Below are 11,537 nucleotides of genomic sequence, written 5' to 3'. Positions count from 1 at the left end.
GTGAGCATGAGCTTAAACAATATTCTTAATAAATCAACAATACACTATTTGAATATAAAATGCATCCGATATGGTACTTGCATCTGCATTATGATTAATGAGAAATAGTTGTAACTTGTTTCCTTTTTATGATTCTTTGGCATCATCTTGCACAAGGAACTGGAATTACATACTATTTAAAGTAGCCGTACTAAAAAGAAATCCAAAGTGCATCATGAACCTTATTGTTTCAGATCCAGAATTATTAAAAAGAACTAAAATACATACTAGATCTCTCAATATGATGTATGCATGGCCATTTGTGAACAGCAGATGGCAGACCACCCATATGGTTTCCTTCAGAGGGTCTACTGCCAAAAAATATCACAGACTTTCAAATGTCCATCTAATCTGAAATGTTTATTAACCTCTGAATCTCACTGAGAGAGACCTCAAAGCTACTTTATTAGCCACTGCACAGAAATGCACCATAATTTAAGATTTCAGTCAGTCTGACAATATGGCAGTCAACAAGATGAATGAAAATAGATGCTGATTAGCACCTTCCACTGTAAAGAGTGCACATCCAACACTGGGAGAGAAGCTCGTCTTTGCTGCATGAAGGAGTGTGCTAATGTGGGTGCTAGAAATGCTCTCGCTGTACAATCACACGGGCCTTGATTGCTGGCTGTGTGAATGCCGGGCACACTGCCTCTGTTCAATGAGGCAGTATTTTCAGGGTCCCTTAGAAACCTATTTCAGCTGTTTTATCTGTTCAGTACTGCTTTGCTGACACTACCCATAAACCCTTGTGCTTTTAGTGTGACATGGACCATGCTCTATTTGTGTGTGTGTGTGTGTGTAAAGTGAGTGGGGGTGACCCTGAGATGTAACAGCTGGTGTGTAGGATCCCATGAGACGTGATAAACTCATCCGATATATAATAATAAATCAAGAATGTTACTTGTTTTTCCACAAAATACAGTAAATGCAATCACTCGCATTGATGCATAAAACGAGCGTCCACAAATTCATAGTGTTCTGACTTGTCATTCCATGCACTCTAATATCTCACAAATGTGCACGAGCAGATGCACACACACAGACATATTGAGTTATTGACCTTGAGGGAGTAAAAAAGCTCATAGTTCTTTTGAAAGATTCCCTGCGAATCATTATGCTCAAGAGAAATTATGCATCTTCCCCTGGGGAGAGCAAACAAGAAGCCAACAAAATCAAGACTGATATGTGTCTCTACCTACTATGTACTTACATTTAAATGATTAATTTGATAAAATGCTCTTATTGTGTACGTACATGTTTTTACAATGTACTTACATTTAAAAAAATTTATTATGTCTGTAATTCATTTGAGTAGTTACATATATAATTACACTGCTGACCCTACTCCTGTCTCGTAACCCACCCTTACCTGTCCCTAACCTTACCCATATCCCACCTCGATGACAGGAAAAAGCAATTTGCAATACAACATGAACAGAATAAATACATTGTACCAAACGATTCACTTTTTTGAATGTAAGTGCACACAGTTAAAGACAGACACCTAATATAAAGTGGGACCTCAAAGGGACCAGCTACAGATCAAAATGGTGTATCTTTTTAAATGTCTGCGGTGGTTAAAGTCAAACTAGATCTTGCCATACAATGTGTTAACAATAAAAGGCCAGTAGTTACCATGTTTTTTCCGCCTGACATGTTCCATGGGAGTAGCTATGATATACCATGGTAGTGGCACCATAGTATTTAAAAAAATAGAAATCTCATTATGAGCACTAATGTATTCACTAATGTAAAACCATTTTTTTCTCTCTTCTTTTTCTTCTTTTTTGATGTCTTGCAAAGCAGTACTGTAGCAATATCATAATAGGCTAATGCACTTTAATATGGTACTGGAAATTTATGTAGGCTACTATGTACTCCAAAGTACTTATAAGAATAACATGGTACTACCATAAGTTACATGTTAAAAAAAAACTATGGTAGTACATATTAACTTTTATATAAGTGACATTGTACCATGGTACTATGGTTTTACAGATGATGACTGTGGAAATGCCATATTTTTAGTTTAAATATACACTATTTAACTTATTTAGCCTATATAAAAATAACTAGGCCTAAATGTTATCGAGAAAATGCAAAATATCCATCTTCAAAGCCATTTCTTTACCCAAATATACTTTGATAAACCATTAAATGATTTACATTTGTAGCTGTCGTGGCGGAATATTGCATACAAACGTCATTCGCTCGTGCGTGTCACGCCACAAACGTACACAGAGAAAAGTAGTTCTGTAACGTTCTTTCGCAAGACGCATGCAGTTTTATTTCTTACCCACCAGAGGGCCTAAAGTTACATCGTGTACAGCTGTAAGCATCTTGTACCAAGTAAATACCATGGTAAAGGCTATACATTAAATATGATAGGCCTATTTATAAAAATATTTACATATACCATTGTATCATTTCAGTACCATAGTATATTTGAAATGCAAATGTATCACTGTACCATGGTACAACCATAGTAGGCCTACTATTTTTGTAGAGAGTAGCCTACTGTGTTTTTGGACACTTTTGCCAAGTAGAACATGATCTTGTATGTTAGTCCAAGAATAACATCTTTTTTTAAGTAATCAGATTTTAGGGTTAGGTTTATAAATATGGTCTATCTTCAATAATATTTCTAATTTCTTAGTTCCTTTCACTTTTAAGAGCATAGTTCCTGCTTGTGACTGGGGTTAAGTTTATGTTTATTATATATGTTGCTCTAGAACAGAATATGTTGCTCTAGAACAGAAAAGATCTTGAAACTATTCATAACAGTGACAATAAAAGCCTTGAATCTTGAATATTCCTTGTCGTTCCTTCCCAAATAGATGTTGTATGCTTACATATCTATTCAATCACAACTTTTATCTTGACATGGATAAATGTTTCTCTGCAAAATACCCACTAAACGTGAACCATGGAAACAGACGGACATCAATTTCTCTGCATGACGATTTAGCAGCCGCAGCTCACCAGACACCTTATCATCACACATTTACAAAACACATCTGTTGTGAGGTTGACATATAGCTCTGATGCGATGGGCTGCATTGTGGAGGACAGGAGTATGCATGATAAAATAACAAAGCAGGAACGGCATGGACCTCTACGGGTCTATTTTTACAGGCATGGAAGGAGGAAGTGGAATGGAAAGGCTATCTTGCATTATGCATGGCCTGAGAGAAAGAGAGGAGCAGAGAATAGAAAAAAACAGCACTTCCTCTAGTGGGACACCAGACAAAAGAATGACAAAAGAATGCTTTTATATTTAGTATTTATGTGCTGTATGTATATGTGCATTTTTATAAGCTGTACTATGGCATGAGGAAAATATGGCTATTATGTGCAACTGCACAAACTATTATTATTAATAATTATAGTAACTATTTTATTGTGACTGATCTTGCTTATGGAAAACTAACTGCAACAATCTATGTTGTTCTGGAGCATTTTTAGTCTGTTGCTATGGGGTTGCTAGGGTTGTCTTAGTGATTTTACATATGTTGCTATATGGTTGCTAAAGGTTTTGGGTGTTTTTTTGTTATGTTTTTTTAGGATGGGTGGTTGCTAGGGTGTTCTTATATGGTATATGCTATATAGTGATTTTTAGTGTGATGTAATGTGGTTGATAGGTGTTCTGGATAGTTGCTATATGGTAGCTAATGTTTTCAGGGAGGCCTTTAACATGTTTTTATGTTGTTGCTAGGGTTCTGGGTGGATTTGGTCCGTTGGACCCCCCCACCCATCGACCACTCTCTTTTGAACCAGTGCCCCAGACTGGCCCCCCATTTAAATTGCTCTAGACGCCCCTATTATTGCCTTAAACATCCAAAGTAGTTTGACCAATAGCATGTAGGTATTGTATATAATCGACCAATCATGGGGCTGCACGTGAGAAGGCGAGATCTACAGGGAATGATCAAAGCAACGCAAATATGCGCACGTGTTTGTTCGTTTGTTTGACTTGAAGTGTTGCTGTGCACCGATCAAAAAAGACACCAAAGTAGGTGCGAGAGCGATTAGAAAGCATAAGGAACTGTCTGCTCTGCTCAATAGCTCTCAAGAATGCCACACAACGATCGACCTGCACAGTGCAAACAGCCAAAACCTGGATACTTTAGGCAATATTAAAATCCTGGCCCGGGACGTGTCCCGTATGAACGGAGCATATGACCACCATATTGCTAGGGTATTTGAATATGGTCGCCATGGTTCTCTGAGAGATTGCTGGGTGGATTTGGTCTGTTACTATGTTGTAGCTATGGGTTCTGAGTGGTTGCTGAGGCATTATTATATGGCTGCTAGGGTGTTTTGAGTAGTTTTTACTGTGTTGTTATATGGTAGCAGGGTTCTGGGTGGTTTTTAGGGTGTTGCTATATGGTTGCTAGGGGTTATGGGTGGATTTAGTCTGTTCCTGTGGGTTCTGGGTGGTTGCTGTATGGTTTCTAGGAGTTCTGAGTGGATTTAGTTTAGGTGTGTTCCATTCAACTGTAAGGTGACTGCGAAGTGGACTTTACAGGTTATTTTGCCATCCTGAGTGAGATTCCAATCCGAAGGGAGCGAACATGTTCAGTTAGAAGGGCATTGTGAACGGCATAGGGAATAAGGGAACATGGATGCATTACTTCACAACTGTTATTGCGCACCTGGTCACCAGTCAGAACTAACGATGGAGCAAAGCCGTTGAAAGAGTTTTTAAAGGCTCTGCAACGGAGGGGATCACGTAAGTATTTGAGTATTTATAAATAGATTTTGTTATTTTGTTATGAATGGCTCCCAGGTTTTTTTGATTTGTGTGTTGGTATGTGGTTGCTAAGAGTTCTGGGTGATGTTTACCAGGTGGTTGCTTACTGGTCCTAGTGAAAATCTTTATATTAGCCAGTGCTAATCAACCAAAACAAAATTCTGTGCAGGTTTAGAGAAGTTCAGGGAATTTAAAATTGTGGCACTATGATAAAAGCCCCGTTGGGTGATAAGTAATGCATATTTGATTTAGCTAAATGAAGGCTGATTTGAATAAAAAGCTCTGTGTGAAGTGTGTCTCTCATGAGCAGAAGCAGCGGGTTTGGATCTCTAGAGACAGGTGTTGACTAATGAGGAGCTTTTTCTGAATCCAGCCATGATGATTAAGTGTTAATTACAACAGGTCAGCTTGACACATTTCCAATAATTGGGAAATATTTTGGGTTTTTTGATTTGCAGGACAACACTAAATAATACATTAGTAATGAGATGTCTGTGTAGCTCACCACTGACCCTCTTGTCTTTCTGATGTCTCCTTCAAGGACTATTCACAGTTTAAAGAAAGAAATTAATCAACCAGCTGATATAGTGAAAAAAATTGTCAGAATGTATTTTTCAATTCTCATGTTCAATACATCAGTTTTCAACTAAACTTATATCTATGGAAGCCCCAGCCTCAAGTTTTTGACCTCGAAGTAAAACAATATCTCAAAACTGTTACTTCATATCTAACAATGCCACTTTATTTCTTGTTTTAAACTGATGTCCATATATAAGTTTTAAATGTGTTGATAGGCTCTGCTCCTTTAAGACAGACAGTTGTGACGCTTGCCCTTTAAGATCAATCACCTGAAACAGGAAGCAGTCAATGTGAAGATGGAGAGCAAAGTGAGTGTGATCATCAAACTTATGAACAGCTGCAGACTGTTGTCACTGTGAGGTGAGTAACCAGATAAAGCATCTCTTCAGGAGCACATCTGAATGATTTTTCAACCTGTCATGGGAATTTGTGGAATGTTTATTCTCATTTGAGTTGTAGGCTGGATGTTTGATAAAGGAGAGTCTTTAAATGCTCACAATCTCCTTTGTCCTCTATCTCAGCTCCTTTTTTCATAAAAATAAATAAATAAATATGCGCACATATGTTAATATTTGAATTTGATTTATGCCACAAATTATTTATTTATTTGTTTGTTTGTCAGTTTATTTGAATATTTATTGTGGATTCATTTGAAGCTAAATGCTGTTTTTTTTTTAACTATACTATCACTGAGATTCTTTTATATACAGTATATTTTTTTTTATTCATATTTTATTAATATTTTAACATATTGAGTATGGGTTACCATTCTTGGCCTACACGTCAAGTCACCATAAATAATATTTTATCTAAGAAAATAAAAGAGCAAAACTACCAAACTAGCTGTTTTTTTTTTTTTTTTTTTTTACTTTTTTGGTATCATTACAGTACAATGATACTCTTAAGTAAGTATTTATGTAAATACCACATGGTCTTGTGGTAAATATTCATAGTGCATATCAAAGAATCATCTAATACCATCATTGTACCACCATGAAACTTTTTGTAAGTTATTTCTAAATGTCTAAACTGTAATAAATGGTGTTGTTTCATTATAAATATAATAAGTGAAATACAAACCATTGTAACATTTAACTAACAATGGTAATGTGAATGGTTTTATCTGTGCCTACAAATATACCATAGTTAAATTATGGTTACACTGCAAAAAACTTTGGCTTGGAACACTGATTTAATGCTTTAGTTGTAGTCGAAGTGCTCATTAATAAAACAACACGACTGAATTACGCTCTTGTGTGATTAAATTGAATGAATGAGTGATGAATTTGTTGAGGGTGGTGAATTTGAGTCTAAAGCAGAGTGCCGTAGTAAACCCTCTCAACCACGCCAGGCTTGTTTATAATAAAGCTGTAGTAAGGAGCAAGATAAGCAGAGACGCTGAACTCTATTTCTAACTTGGCAGACTTGTAAACACTGCCAAATGTGACAATAATGTCCCGTAACCGCTGCCTGCCAGATACCTGACAGCTCTCAATGATTCTGCTGTTTCTCCGCCAATAGGGATTGTAAGGCCGGTCCCACTACATTAAGAGCTCTGAAGCTTCCAGATTCTTCTACGCTTTGAAAATGCACTCTTAGCGCCAGACTGACGACATCCAAAGGAGCTTGTTTTGGTATTACCAAGGTGCAGCAGCTTAATCTCAGAGAATTCCGATGTTTTTAAGAAGGTAGTGAAGTTTCTCAGTATTTGATGTTTATAATTGTGAATTATCGCAATTTTATTGCTTCAAAGAATGAAAGGGAAACCAAATAGTCAAACTTTAAACATACGCTTGGTCGAACAAGTAGTTGACATCTGAAAAATGCAATGCATTTGAAGAATAGGCCTCCATTTCATTCCAATCACACTGAGATTCTCAGTTAGAGGACTAATTCAATTAGGCTGGAGAAGAATCCACCCCTTTGTCTTGGTGCCTGGATGAATTAAAGTTTAAACAGACTTGATACGGACTGTCAGACCCCATTAGAAAACAGCAATCTGACAAAAAAAGAGAGGGAGTAAGAGTTGAGAGCTATGGCACAAAGCTACTACTGCCAATGTTATTCAGGCTGTTGGTATAAATTAAACATTGACTGTACTCATACGACCGCTGGGGCACAAATGCTCCACTGATTATATGCTGTCAGCGTGCAGCAAACACAACCAGCGAAAGTGAAGGTCAAACATTTCGGGATTTCACATGAGAGAGTCTTCACTCTACTGTTTGATTGATGCTGCTATTTCATCTGATGTCACCTTTCTTGCAGCTTTCCAAATATGAAATGATGCAAGAGATGAGGACTGTATGACAGATTTGCCTACCTCAAATCCTTTTGAGGATAGTACTACAGTTTAGGAAAGAAACCAATCGAAAAAGAACGTTTTGGAGACGCTTAGCACTTCATAATAAAGACTATAAAACCTACAATATATGACAAATGTTAAAGACACCTTGTGAAGAGGAGGAATTTATTTCGGGGGTCTGCATCAGACTCTGGCTTTGGACTCTGACTCTGGAATTCTGTGAATATTTTTAATACACACTGTCGTTTGAGCAACAAGTAAACACAAAGATAACAAAAAGGTCTCTCGTATTGATTCCAGTTCACTGTGAATCAGAAATGACTCAAAAAGTGAGGTCAGTTGTGAACTCCTGCTGAACAATTCATTTAGTGTCTGATTCGCTAAACACCCATTTAGAATTAAGATAACTATAACAATAATTATATTCACATCCACAGGCTTGTACCATGATGGTGGCTGAACAAACTCAGGGTTACAGAATTAGTTTTGGGTTGACAAAACCAAACCAGTCCAACCTGGCTTTGTTGGTACCATTAACTTTCTGTGTAAACTCAGGTGTTGATCCTGAGTTTATGAAGCATTTGCACATGAAAGTGTGATATCAGTAACGAACAGCCAATCACATGCCTTGAAACTCTGATGCACTTCAGTGCGATTCACTACCAAAGATTAAAAGATTAATTAATATGAAGGATTTAAACACATTTACACAGCAAGATGAAATGATCTGTCCATGAAAGAGGACAACTTAAAGAAAACATCTTGCCGTATTATGGAATTACTTTTATGCCAATAAAAATGAATGTAATTTTTCAATAAAATTATGAAAATATCATTTCAAACTAAATAAAATGTCTTTGAAACTAAAATAAAATAAATCCTTCACACAACAACAAACACTGCATGAGCCGTGATATCCGATTCCCCTGCTTTTTTTTAGCAGGGGAATCGGACATCACGGCTCGTGCAGTGTTTGTTGCTGTGTAAAGGAAACACCAGCATGCACTTGGAAGATGGAATGAACTACCGCCACTTCATGAGTTTCTGACGAAATGGCAAGGTTTATTTAAATATGTTTGTTTACATTATTGTCACAGTCTTCTTAGTCTGGTCCTGTGTGAACACGTAGTGGATTCAGAATCAGGGACGCTTGTTCCATCATGAGGTCGGATTTCCTCTGTGCTAGAAAAGCATTATGCCATCACTGTATATGTCTGATATGATGAGATGTGAAATCGGAGAACAGGTCAGTGCAGATATAGGGCAATGTGTAATTCTCTGTGTGTCTTTGCGCTGACATTTGATCGTGATGAATTTTAAAGCAGGATCAAGGGGTAGCGACACTCTAGGGCAGTTCATGAAGACAGTGGGAGGTATCGTGCCTTATATGTTTGTTCAGGACTGCACTGAATCACAGAGTGGGATCGGAAGACCTTGGAGTTGAAGGGCAGTGTGTTTAGTCTATGCAGTCAGTGTGAGGTTTTTTGTTACAAAACTCCACCCCCTCTCATCCAGGCTTGTATTCACCTAGCTATTGAGCATTCTGAGAGAATATCTTGGTATTAAAGTGTCCACACTGTAAAAATAGCTTACTATTCAGACTCGTAGAAAAAGGTGCATATCCTTTGCACTCTTATGGATTCTTCTAAACCAGTGGTTCTCAGTTCCAGTCCTCGCGTACCACTATTTTGCATGTCTCTCTTATTTAACACACCTGATTCAGATAACCAGCTCATTAGAAGAGAGCTCCATGCATGAACTGTTTTCTGATTGACATGGTCCCTACACAGTGTTCATTGCTCCCTACTCCCTGAGCATGGGAAATCCTTTGAAGTTTTTAATTCTCATTATTGTAATATTGAAAACAGTAATGTTTTCAGGTTGTTCAAGCTGTAGTTTACAAGCACTCTACAAACTGTCTACAATATTTACAACTGTCCTCAAAGCAAATGTCTTCAGAGTACAATTAAAGCAAACTCTACAGCTGGGTTGTAGGGTATTGCAGTATCTCTCCAGTCACTTGTCTTTGATCAGCACATCCCTCCAGTCCCCCGTTTCCAGGCAGTAAAGCCCCCAGAGCTGCTCTCATCTGTCATTTTCTCCCCTTACGCATCCTCCAACCCTCTCTCCCCCTGCTTCTAGGAAATATTTCTCCCGGGACTGTCTTTGTTTAAAGCAAATAGGCAGAATCCAAGCCAAAAGCAGAACATGAGTGCTTCCATTCATATACTGTACATGCACTGATCCTGGTTCTGAGGCCAAGAGCTGACTAAACCAAGGCAATGCTGAGTAAATCTTTTGCATCCAACCTGCTGCTATTTGAAAACAAGAATAGAAGATTATTCTTCAGTTTGCTATGTATATCATTTTTCAAACTAAGATCAAAGGAAAATAATTATCTATCTATCTATCTATCTATCTATCTATCTATCTATCTATCTATCTATCTATCTATCTATCTATCTATCTATCTATCTATCTATCTATCTATCTATCTATCTATCTATCATTTAAAATGCTATATAATAATAACATTTATATTTGTAAAATATATTACAATTATATATTTAAAACATTATATAATGTAATAATTATAACAATAATTTACATAAATACTACACTGCTCTTTAAATCTGCTCTTTCCAGTTTCTTTATTATAGTAATGAGAATGAGATTGTTTTGTAGTATGTTAATGAGAACTGTGGTTTAAAATGTGCTTAATGAAACAAATTCTGTAATGGCCTGCATTTTCACAAAGCAAAATATAATTGATTTATTTCTTTATCTTGATTTTTGGGTGAAATATGACCTGCACATGATCTAGACAGGCTTCGAGAGATTCACCCTTCAAGTGAAAGGAGCATCATATTCAGAGATTTTTTTCTATTGCAAACGGATTCCCAGTCCCCAAAGCACTCTAGACATGAACCATCATGTCAGTATAATTGTAAAATGATGGCAATAAGTCAGACAGATACAAGTGAATGAATCGTAAGATGAGGGTGCCCATTTCAATTATGTACATTAGTTATAGATGAGGAACCTTTTGGGAATAACCCATACCGAATACATTTGCAGAATTAATACACTGTGCAAGGCCATTTTCTTGTACGTAATTGCACCCTAATTATCCATTAGTTATTGAATTACCCTTTTATCTGTTTGTCACAGGCAAAGGCTTAATAAATGAAAGAGAAATCATCAACTTGGTTATCAACGCTCCAAATTTGCAACGCGTAGAGAGAGAGGGATGGAAAGAGGTACACTACAGTAGCAGAGAAAGATGGAGACAGACAGAAAGAGATGGAGAGACAGAGAGAAAGACACATACATATATTCATGAGCATCTTCGGGTTGTAATTAAGAATCAAATAGCTACAAGGAAGCCATTAGTAAGAATGGAAGGGAAGTTTTAAGAGACTGTGCAAGTAACTCGGAAGATTTTTGCTTTTCTGTCTCTCTGCTGATGCACAACAATCTGGGAAATTATTTTGCAAATGATTTCAACTATGAATGTTTCCCCCCAACATCCTTTTATAATTATTTCTATTATTTCTATTGTACTGTGAACTGTGTATTCTGAGTTTGCTTATACCTTAATTAATTTGAAACAGAATGTGACCATAAAAAAGGTAAAATATCAAAATATCTATGAAAAAAATATTAATGTGGATTAATGATGTTTTTAATCAAAACTTGGATGTATGCTGAATTATTATTGTTTCTGGTAAAAAAAAACAGTTTTCACTCAGAAATACACAGCAATATGGAATTTTTTTTTTGCAAATCATTTCAAATATGATTTTTTTTTTTTTTGGATAATTATTTTTATTTTATAATACTATATATATATATGAT

Source organism: Cyprinus carpio, chromosome A1 (assembly GCF_018340385.1).
Source record: "Cyprinus carpio isolate SPL01 chromosome A1, ASM1834038v1, whole genome shotgun sequence".
Lineage (NCBI taxonomy): Eukaryota > Metazoa > Chordata > Actinopteri > Cypriniformes > Cyprinidae > Cyprinus > Cyprinus carpio.
The sequence above is the reverse complement of the archived record's forward strand: the minus strand, read 5'-3'. Positions refer to the sequence as shown.